This window comes from Pectinophora gossypiella, chromosome 24 (genome assembly GCF_024362695.1).
Source record: "Pectinophora gossypiella chromosome 24, ilPecGoss1.1, whole genome shotgun sequence".
NCBI classification, from domain to species: domain Eukaryota; kingdom Metazoa; phylum Arthropoda; class Insecta; order Lepidoptera; family Gelechiidae; genus Pectinophora; species Pectinophora gossypiella.
Genome location: NC_065427.1, coordinates 6,383,331 through 6,404,944, shown reverse-complemented (window position 1 = coordinate 6,404,944; position 21,614 = coordinate 6,383,331). Strand labels below are relative to the sequence as shown.

Here is a 21,614-nt window from a genome sequence, read left to right as displayed (position 1 = left end):
CATTTTTTTTTCCACTAAACCTACTTAATTCCTGGTCAAATTCAATCGCTGGTGATAAAAAATCAAAATGGCGGAAAAACAAGATGGCCGCCATACAAATTTTTCAATATTCCTGAAAATGCCTCGGGGGTAAAAATGATGTATAGGGGTGTAATCGGAACGTCAAGTTGAGTATGGAAAATCTGTTCAATCTTGAAAAACTGCTCCGCATCAGGGAGACACCCTATGGCCTGGTAAAACTATCGCACGTGGAACTTTTTAGTTTTCACGATACCTATTTAAATCTTGGTCAAATTTAGTTGCCGGTGAAAAAAATCAAAATGGCGGAAAATCAAGATGGCCGCCATACAACATTTTGTTTTTCCAGAAAATGTCTCGGGGGTAAAAACTCTGGACCTCCCGTCGAGTATGGGGAACTTTCCAGATTTTGGAAAACTGCTCCGCATCAGAGATACATCCTACGGCCTGGCGAAACTATCGCACATGGAACAATTCTTTTTACGCACAACGTATTTGAACCTTAGTCAAATTTTATCGCCGGTGAAAAAAAATCAAAATGGCGGAAAATCAAGATGGCTGCCATACAAATTTTTCGTTTTTCCTGAAAATACCTCTGGGATAAAAATTATGTATGAGGGTTTTGATCATCGAAACGTCTTGAAGAGTATGGAAATACTTCTCGATCTTTGAAAACTGCTCCGCATCAGAGCGGCACCCTAAGGCCTGGCGAAACTATCGCATCTGGACCTTTTTTGTTTTCACGAAACCTATTTAATTCTTGGTCAAATTTTAATCTCGGTGAAAAAAAAACAAAATGGCCGAAAAACAAGATGGCCGCCATACAAATTTTTGTTTTTCATTTTTGTTTTTCCAGAAAATGTCTCAGAGGTAAAATTGATGATCGGAACGTCATCTTGGAAAACTGCTCCACATCAGGGAGACACCTTACGGCCTGGCAAATCTATCGCACCTGGTACTTTTTTGTTTTCACGAGACCTGTTTACATCTTGGTCAAATTCTATCGCGGGTGAAAAAAAAGACAAAATGGCGAAAAAACAAGATGGCCGCCATACAAAATTTTGGGGGTAAAAATGACGTATGGAGGGTCTGATCAGAACGTCATATTTCCTATGAAATTACTGCTCGATCTTCGAAAACTGCTCCGCATCAAGGAGACACCTTACGGCCTGGCAGAAATATCTTGCCTGAACCAATAGTTTTTTCACGACTCGTATTTAAATCTTAGACAAATCCAATCGCTGCAGACAAAAAACGAAATGGCGGAAAAAGAAGATGGCCGCCATACAAAATTTTGTTTTTTATAAGGAGGCACAGGGTAGAAATTATATATTATATGGTATTTGATAAGAACGTCATATTTTTCCTCAAAACAAAATGGCGGATAAACCAGATGTCTGCTGAACAAAGTGAGGTAGCCGTTAGAAGTAGTCAGGTTAAATTTATAGTTGCAATTATTTTTTTTACTATATAATTCTTGTAGCCTCAAAAAGAGGCACACCGTTATATTTTGCAGCAAGCTTGCCAATAACTGTTTTTTTTTTCATTCTTATCCGCCGAAAAGGAAAGGACGGATGATTGACAACTGTTAATTATAAAATAGGCATCTCGCTCATTGCAATTCTTTTGGCGTGTGCTGTTAACTTAATTTTGTCGGGTTATATATTAAATTTTAAATTTAAGGTCAATATTAAAGAAGGTTCTTTTTTAATTTTCTGCCTAAAATTAACGTGTATTCCAAAAGTTCTACGCGTTGTTTACCCGTCCCTTTCCTTTTCAACTGATAAGGAAATGACAGGTGTAACTTCAAATACATTTAGATGTTGAGTAGGTACTAGAAACAGCACCAGTAACATTATAGGTAAGTAATAGAAATATTTATAAAAAAAAACTAATGAGATACTCTTCAGGCTATGTTCCCAAAAAAATATATAGATGGCGCTGTCCAGATTTAACGTGATAAATACCTATTTTGTTCTTGCTGCGGTAAATAATTATATTGAAAAAATATAATTTGATGGCAGAGGTATGTATTGTTATATGAATCAGATATGTAGGTATAGAATAGTCTTGCTACCTACCTATATTGCTTTTCTTTATTTTGATCAGAATAATATTAGGTGGAAGATGTGTTGTGCCTGGGTGTAATTACAAGGGTCATCATATATACTCAAAAACAAAGGTAAAACAAGTAGATACATGCGTGTCGTCCATGAAATTGGAAGGTTAAACGAACGCACCTCTGTACAGCGCAATCTATATATTTTTTGGGGAACGTAGCCTGGAAAGTACCTCATTAGTAAACTACCAAAGGATGTTTCATGTGGAAATTCTCAAGAGGTCATAAATTCAATGCCTGCAGGTGCCTACATCAAAATGTAACTAACAACTGGTCAAACCACTGATTGTGTTATCCTATCAGTAGAAATGGCACTTAACAATGTCATTAAACTCTATATTTTTCAAGATAATTTTAAAAAGAAACAACATACATACATACATAAACTCACGCCCGTAATCCCTAATGGGGTGGGCAGAGCCACAAGTAATCAAAGACAACTTACAGCCACTGTTGATACGAAGTCCAAAGATGGATATGATGAACCTTATGGTGATAAGGGATCAGCCTATCGCCCATAACATTAGTCCATCATGTTAGAGGACACAATCCCTCAAAAGAAACAATTTTGTTTAAAAAAGTAATAAAAGACATATTTTTAGAAATAAGTTTTTTTATTATTATATTTAAAATATGTCATAGGTGCAACTCATACTCATACAAAATATTTCTACAATTAATCAAATAGTTTAATAAAACATCAACTTAACCAACTACTTTCCTCCCCTTCTCTGTTATTCAGAGTGGTTGACTGACAGGCTCACAATCCAAAGTTTGAACCCGGTGTCGACATATCACAAAAATTACTTTGCGATCCTTTGGATGGCATGTGAAGCTGTTGGTCCCAGTTACTACTTACTAATATAAACACATAGTTGTTACATAAACCATGTCAGGGGACTTGGTTTATGTAACAACAGGGTGGCTCAGTAATAATCCTATAACAGGGTTGATGAGGTTCGCCATCCACCTCACAAGCTATGTAATAGGAGATGATGAGATGTATGGTTACATTATTAGTAAGTAGGTATATAAAAACTTAACAATAACATTAAAATATACATAGTTATTTTTTTTATTATCTATTTAATGATAAGGCCGCCTATTGTACTAATTTTATTTCTCTTTTGTTTTGTATTTTGTTTTTTCCTGTTTGTGCAAAAAAGTATTTGTTATGTTATGTTATGATATGATAATATAAAGTGATTTAAGCTCATAGGTAGTTTAACAACATCTATGAACATAAATAGCTACTAACTACATACAATGCAACGGCACACTTAACACAGCTTTACTGTTCACTAAATATTAATGCTTTCGATGTGAGCTCATCCTGCAAACAACCATTCATCTCTAATTCAAGCATCCATCAGGCATCTGAAAGCAAATATGAATGTTCTAAAAATTAATTGTAGTTTTGCCGTCCCTATGGAGTCAATAAATATAAATTAGGCCCTCCATACACATACAATAATATATTGCAGAATATACCTGATTGTAGGTAACAATATTATTTAATGATTGTAACAATATTATTTAATGTGAAAAGATGGAATTTAAACATTGCCAACATTAAATTGAAATTAGAACAATGTTTAATCATAATTATGGCCTTATAGCAATTATGATTCAAACACATAACTTTTAAATGGCACAACATAAATTAAAATCCTTATTATTTTATTACCTGTCTTGGAGATATTTGTTTTTCTGTATAATACCACTTATCACTTTTTTTCCATAAGCCTATGGCCTGTGATTTTGTCTTCTTGAGTGCCTGTTCAAAGATATTCCACAACTTATACAGTCACAATTGTTTCCAACTCTGACTGGAACATTCTTCAGGAGACTTGTTATTGTTGCTCGCATCTCTTAGTACGAGTATGAGTTAGTATGACAAAGTCGATCAGCATCTAACACCTATAAATAAATAACTTTATAATAACAGTGTCTTTTGATTGTATGTTACTTACATTACAATTTATCAACGCACATTATAGACAAACTTATTATCATATCAGCTCTTTCCAAAACACATAATGATTCTGGAAATTTTTACAGTAGAATGTTGACGCAAAAAACGGGGAAGTACGGCTCGATTCAATGAACTTGTAAACTACAAATTCTAACAAAATAGGAAATAAGTAGCACAGGAAAATATCAAGAGAACTTCAGCAACGAGATCAAGAAAAATATAACAAGGTATTTTTTTTTTCTCGAAGGTAAAGGTAACTACGTCCATACAGCCATGTCTAAGGTATTTTTTTTTTTGCATAAACTTTCGAGTTATGAAGCGGCTTGTTGGCATGAAGCGAAAATAGATTCCGATATAATAACACTGTCGCGAATGTTTTACGACTAACTTAATGCGATCATTAACCACAAAACACCACTTCCACTTCGTGTTAATTATTTAGATTATTCAATGAAGAAAGCAACTGTCCCGTTCCCGCCAAAAAGATAAAAAAAAATAACAACTACGTTCATTTTTTTTTGGTTGTTTTTGTATCGCAAAAAACGGAGAAGTAGGAGTTGGAATCATTAAATAAGGCAAAGGAAACATAACACATACAGCCAAATATACTACGTTAAATTCGTTAAAAACAATAGACTTATTTTCATTTTTTCAAATCGGTAGGCAATGGAATCTACAGGTTACGCTAAGGTATTATGCCATATAGCCTCATCTTCTAATTACCTGGGGCCATAAACTCAAATTATTAACCGGTTTCCTTGACGCCATCGCCTATGGATACACAAAGCTATCTATATTTTTTTGGGGAACGTAGCTTGGAATGTCTGTTATTGTGATACGAATTAAAAGTCCGAATAAACTTTCAAGTTATGAAGCGGCTTCTTGGTACGTACCGAAAATAGTTAGTACCACTTTGTTTATTGAATATTTATTTATACTATATTTATATATTTTTCCGATACAACAACACTAAAGAGAATGTGTTTTTCGATTAATTCTTCACTTCGTATTAAATATTTAGATTATTCAATAAAAAAAAAAAACAACTTTCCCGCCAAAAAACCACGGAAAAATTAATGAAAATACTCAATCTCCGTTGCTTATTTAAAAAAGTTAAATGGTACTGAAGTGACAAAACGAAATTAGATTTTGTTGCTTATTTATTAATTCCATCGATATCTATGCGACCAAGTCAAAAAAATAAGTACCTCAATATTTTCCGATATTGGCTGTTTGAATTTGCTTTGCCAGTATTTCTTTGTTAGGCGCATGGAAAAAAAAAGTAAATTCAGTACCGCTACCGAAACCGTTGGCGCGAAAAAGTGACAAGCGTTTTTTCACTTGTATTCCAAGATTTCCAAAGGTAAGTCGATTTTGTTATTAATAATTTAACAATTATTTATAAATATTTAGGTATATAATAAGGTAATAATCTTTGAAATCGTAAAAAAGTTAGCCATATAAACATAATTAGGTATTATAATTGTAAGATCTTTAACTTTCTGTAGGTACTGATTCTCTTTTTCACATAATGAAAGTGAGAACGTTAAAAGGTAAGTACCTATCTACTTAAAAGCTATAATTCTTATTTTATTGTGTATTAGATAAACACAAATAGTATAGAAGTGGTTTGTTTACAGATGAAGCGTTCAAGCGTTGAGATTCCATCGTGCTCTACAATGCTTCGCCGTCGCGTCGACGACGAACAGCAGGGCCTCTATGACGAGACTGCTGCGACCTGCGTCGGTGCCGGTAAGTATTTAGGTTTTAACGAGCTTAATATCTAATGCACATTTTTTATGTTAAATCCATTTTACGAAACGATCGATTGATTTTTATGTCTAAAATAGCCAGCCGCTTGACATCAGCCGTGGAAAAAACTTTACTTAATAATAGGTATTAGGTACCTAGGTATCTACTTAAATCAATTGTATTGCCCCTACTTATGCTGTGTGACTAGAATAGGCGATAGGTAATTACTATTCATATTTTAGAATATTTAAGTAGGTAGGTACCTATATGAAGTAAGTTAGTTAACTTATGATAAATTTAGATGGTCAGAGAAGTCATAAAACTGTAGATAATAAATAATAATAATAAGAGTGAATCCTTTTTGAATTATAACAATCGGAGTGATTCAGGTTTGACAGCAACCCATGTTGTAGCACAACAGTAACATTACTCATTAGATGACCTGTAAGTAATAAGTAGGTCTGTAACAAATTATAATACACACATAAGTTAACCTATGACCATAGTATTATTACTTATTCTATGCTATAGCAGTTACTCTCTTAATATTCTGAGTGACCTTTTTCTAAAATCGTGAAAAAGTCAACTAAATATGTGATAATGATGGTTAAATATTAACTATCTAACTAAGAATTATAGAAATAAGTAATTAGGTAACAAAATTATATCAAACAAGTTATTAAGTAAGTACCTAATATAGAGATAGAGATATTGAAGCTTTGAAATATTTAGTTTATCTGAAAAAAAAATATTGAATGCTAGGTATAATAACATTTGTCTACTTACAAGAAACTTAAATTACTGTCAAAGAGTGAATGTAGGTTTGTCTATATTTTGAATATGGTTATATATCTTGATGACCATGTGGTAGGGACTGAAGGAAACCCTGTGTTGGTTTTGGTACACCTTGTCAGTTCACCTAGGTAGACCACAAACAAACCTTTTTTTTAATCGACTTTAAAAAAAACGTTATCAATTGGACCCATATGTATTCAAAATATATGGATGTATGTTTGTCCATGCATTTCTTAGTAACTACAAATCGTATTGCAATAATGCTTGTTTATGGGATTATGTATCGTCCAACATAGGAAAGAATGCAAGTTTCATCAAAATTGATTTAGAAATTTTCAACTTATGGTTGAAAAACATTAAAAAATTAGGAATCTTGTGTTTCGACTACTAATGGTTTAAAGAAAATTGGAAAACGGTCAAGGGTGTGTCGGGCACTACACACATTAAACAAATTATAAGACATGTTATATTCCTTATTGTCCGAAAAAGTAAGATGATTCCGTGCTTCGGAGGGCACGTTAAGCTGTTGGTCCCGGCTATTAGCCGTAAAAACACCTCCACCAACCCGCAGTGGAGCAGCGTGGTGGAGTGTGCTCCATACCCCCTCCGGTTGATTGAGGGGAGGCCTGTGCCCAACAGTGGGACGTATATAGGCTGTTTATGTGTATGTATGTTATATTCCAGTGTTTTGTTAACGAAGGTACCTGGTTACGGGCGTATTAAATTATACACTTCTCATCAAAAAAATCGAAACACTTCCGTTTTCATTCTTTCTGTCCGAATTTAACACAAAAAAGAATTCATACGATGAAAAAATAGTATTTTATGCAACAGTTGTATAAGAAGGGTCAAAAAATGCGAGTGCATTTTTTGACCTAGTTATACAACGTTGCATACAATACTTTTTCTACGACGACGTAATTTTAAATGAAACAAAAATTTTCCAATTTATTTTCCAACGCGCGGGAAAATGGCGGCAAATGTATACTTTTTTTATAGTATATCTATGGCACCAAACAAAGTAAAGGTGCCAGTTTCCAGGTCAAAAAAAAAAAACAACAACAATGCTTTTTTGGCGACATTATAGTACAGTTACACTTTGTAAACAATGCTTTTATAGGCCATAGAGCGTACACTTTTTCAAAGAGTTTAATTATGTATGTACTTATATTAGACTTTTTGGTTATTTAAATGCCAGATTAAAGTAGAGGAGTAGAAAAAATACATAAATGTATAGCTGGCAGTTTGGCCATTACAGTAATAAGCGAAAATTCTAAATTCAAAATTAGAATTTCATTTGTTTATCTTATAAACGAAATGAATCACTGTTTTGAGACAAATGTGTGTTTAGGGTTGGAGTACATTTAGCGTTTAAAAACTAAAAATTGGCGCCTATCCTTAAACTTTTTGTTTTTTATTTCAATACTGTGACTTTGGGACGTCTGAAAAAAGGTTTTTTTTCTAAAACGTATGGATACTTCGCCCACAGAAGCCGCCCAAGTTGTGGCATTGCTGGATTCTGGCCTTAGTCAGCGTGTTGTGGCTGCAAGACTGCATCTAAGCCTGTCATCTGTTCATAGAGTCTATAAACGTTATCGGGAGACTGGTTTGTTCACGCGCCGTTCAGGATCTGGCAGGAATCGGGTCACTTCTGAGCGAGATGATCGATTTATTGTAACAACTTCTTTAAGAAATCGACGCCTTAACGCTTTTCAACTGCAGCAGCGGCTTCGTGTTGTACGAAGGGTGGCTGTAAGTGACTCTACAATTAGAAGAAGGTTGAAGGATCGTGGACTGGTACCGCATAAGCCAGCAAATGGGCCGAAATTAACTGCAGACCATCGAAGAGCGCGCCTTAACTTTGCACGTGAGCACCTAAATTGGTCATACCTACAATGGAGCAAAGTTCTCTTTTCTGATGAGTGTAAAATTATGCTGTATGGTAACGACGGAAGGAACAAGGTCTACAGAAGAGACGGAGAACGCTATGCACAATGCTGCATTGAAGAAAAGGTCAGCTATGGTGGCGGTTCGTGGACGGTTTGGGGAGGAATCAGCGCCGACGGTAAGACAGAGCTTGCTTTCGTGTCTGGGCCACGTCTGCCTGCACTAAACTGTCATCGGTACGTCGAAGAGTGTCTCGAGCCTCATGTGATGCCCTATGCATATTTTATTGGCAACGGCTTCATATTCATGCACGACAATGCTAGGGCTCACACCGCGGGCGTCGTACGAGATTATCTTAACGAAGTCGATATCTCTATTATGGAATGGCCAGCAAGAAGCCCGGACATGAATCCCATTGAACATCTGTGGGATGAATTAAAGAGACGAATTCGAGCAAGAGATCCTGCCCCAGAAACACTTAGCCAGCTGCAAGATGCAATCCAAGAGGAATGGGACAATATACCACAGCATGTGATCGTGACTCTCATCCGATCGATGAAGAACCGTATGGAAGCAGTAATTAGAGCTCGGGGAGGGAATACAAGTTATTAAATAAACGTTTTTTAGCTTTTTTTTTTCATTTACGTGTGTTGTTTTATCCATTTCCTTTATACTCCATACGGAATAAAAATGACTCATTTAACAAAATACGAAACCTATGAAAAATTCATTTAAATTTAGAACATTAACATTAAGATTTGATAAGCTCATATTACTCACTATTAAACGACATTTAACATTTATTCCTAAATGTACACATTTTTCTGATAATCCTGACAAAACGTAAACTTGCAAGGTGTTTCGATTTTTTTGATGAGAAGTGTATTATTAGTCACACTCTCGAGTTTAAACAAAAAGAATCTTTAAAATTTTGATTTTAATGTAGGTATTTAACTTAATATTATTTATTACTTTTTATTTGACAGATTTTGAAGTTGGTTTGAGTTTTTTTTAATTATTTTTTGTGATAGCTATAAAGTTATAGCTATAAGAGTTATTTGATGAGCTCGGTGGCACAGCGGTTAACGCGCTCGGTCTGCGATTGTTGAAGTTAAGCAACTTTCGCAAAGGCTGGTCATAGGATGGGTGACCACAAAAAAAAGAAAGTTTTCACCTCGAGCTCCTCCGTGCTTCGGAAGGCACGTTAAGCCGTTGGTCCCGGCTGCATTAGCAGTCGTTAATAACCATCAATCCGCACTGGGTCCGCGTGATGGTTTAAGGCCCGATCTCCCTACCCATCCATAGGGAAGGCCCGTATCCCAGCAGTGGGGACGTTAATGGGCTGATGATGATGATGAGCTATAAAGTAATAAGCAAAATAAAGTAACAACTTTACAGCTGCCTAAAGATATGGAAAACGCCGAATGCAATGAGTGCATAAAAATACCATATCTCTACAACCCTGATATAGTAAAAAATAATGTAGGTATATATACTATGTTATACTATATTTAATGTGTATATATATGTACCCAAGGTTCCGTCCACAGTAAAGGTTAATAAAGGAAAATTCTATGTATGTAAGTATGTAGTATAGATACACGTCTAATGCATAAGTACGAGACAGACCATTCTAAGGTATTATATTATTCTTTATTTTTGACGTGTGATGATGATGATGAGAGATGTTCAACTCAATCGTATTATTATATGTTAGATTTCGCCATCAGAATTTTCTTTTACTGATCACATCTGTGGATGGAACCTTAGGTGCGCGATTCCAAATCGCACTTGCCTGGTTTCTTTTTTATATTTTGACAAATATACATACTTCACTTATATTAGTCTTGAAATAATCTCACACTATGATGCAACAAGATCAAAATAAGAACAAAAACTGTGGTATTACGTTTTACTGTTATTTTATATTAAATTTTCGAAATATTCCTAAATAGAGTGCTGCATTGCATACCTACATAATATCTCACCTATTTCCCATTGGGGTAGGCAGAAAACAGATTACGAGAGAGAATATGAATGAAATTGGACTTAAAGTTAGTTTATTACCTCAATTAAATATTTATGTTACAATTATGTAATTATTTGTTTAATCTTTTATTAAAACTGTCAAAAGGTTACTAATGACAACGTTGAGAAGTATGAGTGAAATGACTTTGAATGATAAAATAGCGTGATAAGGGACTGTTGTGAAAGAAAATGTGTAGTGAAGAGAATTGATAAAAGAATGCTTAGATATTTTGGACATGGACAAGATTTATTTAGTAGTATAATTAGTAGAATCGGAAGAGGAAGGCCTAGGTAGTACATACCTCGATTAATTCCAGGATATTTAAAGAAAAGCCACGGTCAATAGTACTGGGAACCGGCGAGCGTGCATTAAGACTTTGATAAGAGTGGTCGAAGCAAAGTGATGTGTCAGGATCGTAGTAAATGGAATTGCGTGGTCTCTGCTTATCCCAACGGGAAATAGGCGTACTCTTAAGTATGTATTTTTTCGAGAAAGTTGCTTAGAATGATATTTGATTATCATAAGCTCATAGTTTCAGTATTCCATAACATAACATAAACATAAATAGCCTATATACGTCCCACTGCTGGGCACAGGCCTCCTCTCAATCAACCGGAGAGGGTATGGAGCATATTCCACCACGCTGCTCCACTGCGGGTTGGTGAAGGTGTTTTTACGGCTAATAGCCGGGACCAACGGCTTAACGACTTATGGCAGTATTTCATAAGTTTTTAATTTTAAATACCACTAGCGACCCGCCCCGGTTTCGCTCGGGTGCAATGCTGATACTAAATACACTACAGAAAAACTGTGAACGTTATATATAAAAACATAGCCGCCCGCTCCGGCTTTGCATGGGTATAAAATATATAGCATATATAAAATCGATCCAGTAGTTTTGATTTATTCTTTACTGCTCTTGACATGCACACGTTAAATTTGGAGTAAAACATTCCCTATACTTACCATGGAGATTTACTGCTATCTTTGGAATATCTAAATTCATACACTACATTTTTACTTATTTACTTTTTACCTATTTATTTTATTTTTATTAAATCTAATTTTATCTAACCTTATGTAGGTACTTAAATATAATTACTATAAGTGCGATTTGTCTGAATGTTAACGTTGCACTGATTTTTGCTTACACTCTCGGTGGTGGTTGGCGCTAATTTCGCTTTCGTGGTACTCCGTATCATAGGTGGAACAATTGGTTGGTTGTTAGCTAAACTCGAGAAATTCAATTTAGACTAAGGGTCTGAAGTTTTATCTTAGACGCACTTTGGCTTGGTGTAGTTTTACATATTTGCGTTAGGTAGCTGTTTAATTTTTAGTTCATAGTCAGAATTTTTCTTTATAAGTGCATAGTTTTCAGATACCAAATTCTCAATTTCATTCTCTGCTATTTCCAGTTTTTGTTCCAGTTGTTGAATTTTTGATTGTAACTCTTCCAAGTATAAGCTCGTATTCATCCGTAGATGAATACTAAAGATATCCATAAGAGATACACATATACCATCGCGGAGTTTTCTTTGGACCTTTTTAATGTGTACAATACTTAGTACATTATTTTGATAAATCTTGTAGGGTTTAGCCTGCGTTTACAATGTAAAGGCGGCATTGTGTATTTTTATACGTAAGGCATAAACATTACTACCTAGGTTTATTGATCCGACTGAAATTTTATATGCGTAGGTTTTTATTTCTTTTTTTAATAATAGGTAATTTAATGGTCATATAATAGTTATTGCATTGCCTGTAATTATATCTGTGAATTATTTTTTTATTAAAAAATTACATTATTGGAGAATGATAATATTGATAAATATTGGTTTTTAATTTAAGTATATAGGGTAAACTGCCTAATTATTAGCACCTTAAATTATTGGTACAGTCTAATCATTTGTCAAATTTTAACGTTCGCACTGAGATTAAGGCGTTTAAAATGGTTTTTTAAAAAAAAATGTCCATTACCTAGAACCAGATAGGACCATATTTTTGTTTAGATAGCATGGAATATATCAAAATTATCTTATTTTTTTCCTACTAAAGACAGTAGGGATGTCAAAAATAGGGTGTATTGCCTTATCTATTAAATAAATTAATATCTAACGTTTACTAATTCCTTAGGTCTAACACACCAAGGCTCCGATGTGTATGAAGGTAATAATTCGCAATGTACGGTTATCTCAGCATGCGCTTCAATTTATTCTGTATTCCATAATCGCGCATGTTTCACTACTGCCGAAGTTGATGAAATTTTAAAAATGGGGGATGCACTTTACATGCAGTTAAAATATTTACTTCAGAGGGGTGTCAGTTATTTTATGCCAGATGAATTACCCAATGAGCTTCGCGTCGGGAGTAACGTCGTAAATATAGTTAGCATGGAGGACAACTGGATCATTTCTAATACGTATCCTACAACTCCCGCGAATAAAGACGTAGGTTTATTAACGTTAAAGAATATTTTGGACAACAGAGTATTTTTTAATACTAATGACTATACTGTTGATTCAGAATTTGCTTATAATGTAAACAATTCAAATCACAACGACAGTACGGATAGCATATTGTTTACGGGTCAGGGTTATACTTTTAGTTTTTGGCGCTTTAATGGTGAATATTATTTCTTTAACAGCCATGCGGTTAACAGCAAAAACATTAACATAGGAAGGGGCAAACCAGAGGACGGTCCTTACGTAGCACGTTTATTTAAATGTAATTCAACCGAAGCGCTAGCAAAACTTTTACTCGCGAATGAAATTTACGACGGATCCGAATACTCATTAACTCGATTAAGAGTATTAAATGACGACCTTATGTGGCAAAATGAAACCCAGGTTAGTTCCGAAACGTCACAGTCCATTTTAAGAGATTTAATATCATCACCATTACATGTGAATCAAACTTTAGATTCTATTTTGATAAACTATCAGTCAACACTGACCCCGATTAAAACCTCTGTGCAAAATTTAGATAGTAAATTGAAAGTTGATACAAATCCTGTAGATGTTTATGACACTACAAATGATTTGAAATTGTCAATTTTAAAACCAGTTGTCCTATTAGAAAGAATTGGTAATCAAGCCGAAAACCAATGCGTTAAAAATAAAGGCGGCCGACCCAAAAAACAGAAACGCGGACGAAAACCGAATAAAGAAAATGCGCATCGCGAAGCTGTAAGGAAATATACAACGAAAAACCCCGCTGTTAATCGCAAGGCAGTTCAACGGTATAACGACCGCAATCCAGACATTAACCGCGAGGCCGTTCAACGGTATAACGAGAACAACCCAGACGTTCATCGCGCGGCTGTTCAACGTTATAACGAGAACAACCCAGACGTTCATCGCGCGGCCGTTCAACGTTATAACGAGAACAACCCAGACGTTCATCGCGCGGCCGTTCAACGTTATAACGAGAACAACCCAGACGTTCATCGCGCGGCCGTTCAACGTTATTACGAGCTCCACCCCGAAATTAACAAAAAAGCAGCACAAAGATATACAGAAAATTGTCGTAACATAGAAACACCGCTGAGATATTCAAAAAATTTAATAGGTGAAAAACAGGGACATGAACTCAGCACTATTCGCTTATATAATTTAAAAAATACGTCGCTTCTTTCTGAGCAAACATATAGATGTCCAAGATGCAATGCTCCATTGTTCGAAGAAGAGAAATCTCGTCGGCAATGGTGTTGTCATTCAGGTGACTATAACGTTCAGAATTTTCTCCCCTTAAACGAAGAATTTTATACAAATCCAGCTTTTTTAAATAGACCACGCGCTTACAATAATATTTTTGCATTTTCGGCATTAGGTGTTTCCCACGGTTACCATCATCCAGAAGGTATATCTTTTCTAAAAATTCAAGGACGTATTTACCACCGTATCTTTGATTTATCTTACAATGAAAGTCCGAATAATATAAATTTTTACATAAATGACAGTAGCGAAAGAGAAAGTTTAGCTGGCGAATTAAGTTTAGATAAATCGGTAGTTCGAATGATTACAGGTTTCATGCACACAGTTAATCCATACATAAATTGTTTTAGAAGATTAAGTTTAGAGGTATCATCAGAAGCTTTCTTGAAGTTCGAAAAAACTACTCGTGCGACTCACGGTAACATCCTCGGAGATCAACCTATTGGTCAAGAAATTGCCGCAATTATTAGTACAGACCGCGAAGAATTTTCTCCACGCTGTATTGTAGTCAAAAAGATAGCAGACGGTAGGCCTCGAACAATAGATATAATGGATTCCTTATACGAGACTTTCCAGTATCCTCTCTTATATCCTCACGGAAATACTGGTTGGCATCCAGATATGAGAGATAATAAGGGTAATAAGCTTAATCAGGTTAAATATGTCCGTTGTTTACTTTTATCCGAATCGCGATTTAGCATATTTGGTCGTTTATCTGAAGAGTGGTTAGTCGATATGTTTTGTAGAGTTTTAGAAGAACGCTTGCGGTTTTTGAAAAATAGCCAAACAAAACAACAAAACAGGCTAAGAGTAGCTCCACTCCAAGAATTAATTAATGACGAGTTTATTTTAGGAGAAGGTGGAGTAGAACCTGGTAAAATTTATTTACCTAGCTCATTCACAGGGGGTCCACGGTACATGAAAAAGAAATACCTGGATGCTATAGCAATGGTAAACAGGTTAGGTCCACCATCATATTTTTTAACTTTAACATGTAACCCCAACTGGCCTGAAATAAAAAATTCAACATTATCAGGTCGATCAAAAGACCCCCTTACTTGTGCTCGAGTTTTCAACTTAAAACTCGGAGAGTTATTAAAAGATTTAAAATCGGGTAAATGGTTCGGAAAAATTGTTTATATAATGCATGTTATAGAGTTCCAAAAAAGAGGACTACCACATGCGCATATTGCTTTTAGAGTGGAAGGTGGTGGACCAGTAGAAAGTCTGGATATTGATAAGTTTGTTCGAGCTACCATACCCGATCCAGCACAAACTTTATTATACAAAGTTGTCATGGATCACATGATACACGGTCCATGCGGCCCTCCTTACCGAACTAATTTGCCGTGTTGGAATAGTGAGAAAAAAAACTGTTTAAAATATTTTCCAAAAAAAGAAACACCAGTCACCTTCAGTGACGATAGAGGTTTTATACATTTACGTCGCAATAGTAAAAATCAGGCGATTATTAAATATCGCGGCAGAGACGTAATAGTTAATGATTTGTGGGTCGTTCCTTATAATCCTGCTCTTCTCCTAAAATATGATGCTCACATAAATTTAGAAGTGTCCACACAGCGTGCTATAATTAAGTATTTATTTAAATATATGACAAAAGGACCTGATGAAGCCCGTATTGCCGTTGTTGATGAAGAACATCGTGAGGATGAAATCGAACAATATGTCACTAAGCGATATATTAGTTCTAGCGAAGCAGCGTGGCGTGTTCTTGAATTTGATATTGTAGCTAGGAACCCTACGGTAAAAATGTTAACAGTACATTTGCCCGATCAAAATTCGGTATTTTTTAAGCCTGGCCACGCGAACGAGGCAGTTAATAATGCAGGTTCAGATCTTTTAGACTATTTCAGTAGGCCTTTAACTGAGGAGTTTGATCGGGTATCCTACTTAGACTTTTTTGAAAATTATAACATTCATGCGAAAGATCCATGTTTAAAGACAGTTCAGGCGGTGCAAATGCAAAACGGCAAATTTCTTACACGTAGAATGCGGGGTGAGCTCGTCGCGCGTCTATTTTGGGTCGCGCCGAACAGAGGTGAACAGTTCTTTTTAAGACTTCTTTTAAGTGTTTACCCTTGTCGTAGTTTCGCGGATTTACTTCAAATTGGAGGTCCAAATTGCACAACTTTTCAAGAAGCTGCCAAATTCGTAGGACTTGCGGACGACGCAGTCGAATATGAACGGGCTATGGAAGAAGCTTCCACTTTTTTAACCGGACCACGACTTCGTAGCTTTTTTGTAACGCTGGCTGTTAATGGTGCCTCAGTGGCGTCACTGTGGAACACGTATAAACGTCAATTGGCCGAAGATTTCCTTTATAGGGTGCCAGATGACGAAGAAAACGCGTTTAACATGTGCCTCATCCAAATAGATAGAATGCTACGCAGACACGGAACTTCGTTAATAGAACAAGGTTTGCCGGAAGTAATTTATAGGTCAACGGAGTTAGATAGGGAACGCACTGAATATGATTTAGATAGTTTGAAATCATACGTAGAAGAGTGGTTGCCACAGTTATCTCCCGATCAACGTGCCGTATTCGATTACGTGGAAAAGCTTTGCGTTGATAGTGTTTACCGAGAATCCAACAACTGTGCGATTTTTATCGATGGTCCGGCCGGCACCGGAAAAACGCTTTTATTGAAGGTCATAACTGCATATATCCGCGGTAACCTTAAAGGTATAGCTTTAACCTGTGCATCGTCTGCAATTGCTGCTCAAAATTACACAAACGGAATGACGGCTCATTCCTTGTTTAGATTTCCTTTACATCTATTAGATGATAGCGGATACTGGAACATCTCAAATGGTACTCAAAGAGCTGAATTGATTTATAATTCTAATCTCATTGTGTATGATGAAGCGCCGATGGCTCATAAATACCTTATAAATTTATTAAATAGATCATTGCAGGATTTGATGAGGTCAGACAAAATTTTTGGTTCTAAAATAATTATTTTTGCAGGAGATTTTCGTCAAATTCCTCCAGTAGTCCCAGAAGCACGAACGAATTTTGATATATTAAACGCGTCACTAAAAACTTCACCTATTTGGAAACAATTGAAAAAATTTAGTTTGGTAACTTCACAGAGATGTAAGGATGACGCACAGTATGCAGATTTTCTTTTAAAACTGGGTTCAAATTTATTACCTACTCTTAGATTAGAAACAAATAATAATGATTTGCAATTAGTCCAACTTGAATCCATTGATTATGTTACTGAATTAGAAGATTTAATTGATTTTGTATTCCCAGAAGTTACTCTTACTGAGCCAGGCGTATGCTCCTTCAGAGCGATTCTATGCACCCGTAACGATGCAGTTAGAGAAATTAATGCCGTTATTTTAGACAAACTACCAGGAGAAGTATTACATTTTTATGCCATAGACAAAATTTTAAGCGACAACGCTGATCAAGTATATTTTAGTCCCGAATTTTTACATACACTTCGACCACAAGGTGTTCCAGATTTCGATTTGCAATTAAAATTAGAATGTGTTTGTGTAATCACGCGTAATCTTAGTTTCGCGGACGGCTTAGTAAATGGCACCAAAGTAATAGTTGTTGAAACATCTCCATATATTATTAAAGTTCGGAAACAAGGTGAACTAGGAGATTATTTGATCCCTCGAATTCTTTTTAAAGCGCCTATAGAACATAACAGCCCTTACGAGATGTGTCGCCGTCAATTCCCATTGCAGGTGTGTTATGCAATGACTATTCACAAGAGCCAGGGTCAAACGATTAGTCGCGTTGGGGTCGATCTTAGATCTGATATGTTTAGTCACGGTCAACTGTATGTAGCTTTAGGTCGCGTTCGCGAAAGACGTGACATAAAAGTACTACTACCCAGGCACCGAATCGAAAATGACCAACCTTTCTCGAATAACGTTATCATATCAGAACTTTTAAGTTTAACGTAACTTTATTTAGGGTGGCACTTCTTGAAAAGACTGAACAGTTCATCTCTGTTATTAAGCTTATTGGGTTTTTTTAGATCGGTTAAATCATGTGTTGAAATTATCGTATATTGCGAATTATTTATTATTATTTATATTCATTCTATCTTGTTTTTTCTTCTTTTCGTATAATTTAACGATAGAACTGACTTTAACAAGCTTGCAACTCGATTTGATGATGGTTACATTGAATTTCAAAGCTAGGTTTACCATTTTATTAGTCACAATCACTGAATTAAAATGTGTGTTAATCAATTGGCAATGTGTGCATGCCCTTCCCAGCCGTTAACGCTGTAGAGGCTCATCTTTAGGGGACGAGAGAACGGGCGTGAAGTGAACTGGCAGGATGAACACTTGGCTGCGGGTGCGACCGGTGCATGAGAGTGAAGTGGAGCTGGCTGGAAGATGGAGGCAGGTATCACTCGATTGCTTTAGCTGAGTTCCACTCAGATCAAGTAAGCTGTCATATGGATGAATGTCGCAGGTTGGAATGATCCGGAGTAGAACTGTCGGTGTTGTTCCCATCGTCGTAGGCATTTTCGGTGGATTTTGTAGGTCGATCAACAATGGTTGCGTGAGTTTTAGCTGTCAAGCTGTTATGCCGTGCTAGCCGATTCTTGCGATCTGGGATACAAGGGATGGACGTATCCTGTGGAATGATCGTGTCAGTGAAGGTTTGAATGTCGCTTAGGACTGGAAAGGAGGGAGTACGGAAACTGTAATCAGTATTCAGGATCTCGCTGTACATGGACAATGTTTAGTTTAGGTGTATTAAAGTGGTAATTGTTCGAAGTTATTTGAAAAGAATTCTGTTTCAGTGTTTAAGCGCTAAAACTGTTTGTTTTTTGTAAGCAAACTTATGATTTTATTGATGTTATTTTTTTTACTTTATAACGCTATACAAATAACATTGTTACCAAATTGAAGTGCGTATATAAACAATAAATTAATACTAAAATATTTCGATGAATGATGTTTATTGACACATTTTTCTCCTAAATGCTACTTTCACAACTTACAGCAATAAGTTATGCAGTAATTATACTTTTACGAGTATATTTAAACAAATCATCATTCAAAAGCATTTTACCCAATACCTAACTTACATTAAGTAAAATTTATCTTTGTCATTTTAGTCACCTATTTTTTTATCATTCACTAAGCAGTAAACAAAATATATTTACTAAAATAATAAAAAAAAATACGAAATTCATGGTAAGTTGGAGTAGCTATTTAATAACACAAACGCATTTTGATATTTTCATGCATTAATTCAGGAAAATAAATGTACAATGGAAAATAAGTTTTTATAACCGATTAAATTTGTGTTGTGTATACATTTTAATGTATTTAACATTTGCAAATTATATTGATGAGTAAAAAATTATAATTTACATTAAAATTGTACTAGCGTATATTAGTAACTTAAGTTAGAATTAAGTAAACAAACAAAAAAATATACGCCTTAAAATAATAAATATAAGGAAGAAAGAAAACTATCCAGATGCCTGTTTACTCATTATCAAGGAAACTTTAAGAAATAACATTACTACAAATGTCTGCTCGAAGAAAGATTCAAAAACTTAAACAAATGCCAAGCTGGAAATCGATTAATGAGTACACATAAACGCTACATAGTAAAACTCGCGTGTCCTGTAATGGAACGGACAGAATAAAGAATATGTGTTATGGTACGTCGAATCAGTACAGTATATTATACATTAGCATTCAATGGTGTACGAATCGTCATCGTCATTGTGTCAGCAAAGACGCATCATCAATTGCACAGATTTGTGGCTACAAATATATAAATGAAAAGTGTTATTTAGAACATTATTTATTGTGTTGTGGAATAAAATAGGTCAATAATTACCTGTATCTGGCAGTGACGAACAATTTCATTCATAAACATGGGTAAATATGACGACTGTCAGATGGGCTAAACATGAAAAAAGTCCTGAAACCAAATCCCATTGTTTCGCTATTGTGTTTAAAAATCTAAGCCGCAGGAGGATCTTAAGTACGACCATGCTTTACCTTTAATGGTGTATGTAAAAATAATTAAGCCTATAATCAACAATGAATGTTCTATACCATTCTAAGCAAATTCAAAACAAATTTGATCATGTTAATTTCTGGCCTCCCACAAGCGGGTCTCACCAGTATTGACAGAAGAATGATCACTCATCGATACAAAAACATACATAAAGTAATTAATACATGTATACAGGCGAAATAAAGTGAAATTGCTAGAAAATACCTACTACTTGGAAAAACAATAATTGGAGAATAAAGCACTACCTAACAACGTGAAACTTTGATATTCAAATTTTCAAATCAAATATGGCTGAAACAAAAAAAATTGAAAGGTAAAAGAAAACACCTTTAGTTAAAAAAATAGAAAGCGAGTCATATTTTATATATTCTGGTAAAATTGTTTAGTTTTAAATGTTACCAAATATACCAAATGTTATTAGAAATGAAAGTAACTGCTTATAGTTTAATTCATATGTGTACAGTCATAACCAACATACTACCTACGTTTTATTTTTTAAGTCTACATTCGTTATTTATTTACTTATAATGACGCAAATAACAAACAACTATGCTTGTTATTAATTTGCATACACCTACAGTAAATCCAACTTACCATGAATATACAATGATAATATAATATACATAGTAAGTGCAGAATAAAAACTTAGGGATTACATGGTTTTATGTTTTCCAGTGGATCTGGTTAGAGCTATGTCACGCTAAATAGTATTCTTTGCATTTCTTCTTACAATACTTTTCAATGGAACACTGTTTCGCATGAGACGGTTCCTCAAAAAACATAAAATCTTGTACGAACTAAACAAAAACTTAGGGTTTTACATGGTTTCATGTTTTCCAGTGGATCTGGTTAGAGCCATGTCACACTAAATGGTGTTTTCTGTATTTCTTCTTGCAATACTTTTCAATAGAACACTGTTTCGCATGAGACGGTTCCTCAAAAAACATAATATCGTGTATGAGCTAAACAAAAATTTAGGTTTTATATGGTATTACGTTTTCCAGTGGATCTGGTTAGAGCTATGTCACGCTAAATTGTGTTCTTTGCATTTCTTCTTACAATACTTTTCAATAGAACACTGTTTCGCATGAGACGGTTCCTCAAAAAACATAATATCGTGTATGAGCTAAACTAAAACTTAGGTTTTATATGGTTTTATGTTTTCCAGTGGATCTGGTTAAAGCCATGTCACGCTAAATGGTGTTTTCTGTATTTCTTCTTGCAATACTTTTCAATAGAACACTGTTTCGCATGAGACGGTTCCTCAAAAAACATAATATCGTGTA

At 35.1% G+C, this 21,614-nt stretch overlaps 1 protein-coding gene and 1 long non-coding RNA gene across 4 annotated transcripts in view; one reads left to right on the top strand and one right to left on the bottom strand.

Annotated features, from left to right (window-relative positions):
- Positions 1 to 21,614, top strand: part of LOC126377829 (IQ motif and SEC7 domain-containing protein 1) — a 296,986-nt gene that overhangs the window by 113,179 nt on the left and 162,193 nt on the right. The window lies entirely within an intron of this gene.
- LOC126377930 (uncharacterized) lies at positions 2,744 to 4,468 on the bottom strand. The gene is made up of 3 exons (XR_007568002.1): positions 4,111 to 4,468; positions 3,825 to 4,057; positions 2,744 to 3,514 (listed from the first exon to the last, which is right to left on the bottom strand). It is a non-coding gene; the product is annotated as an uncharacterized LOC126377930 (long non-coding RNA).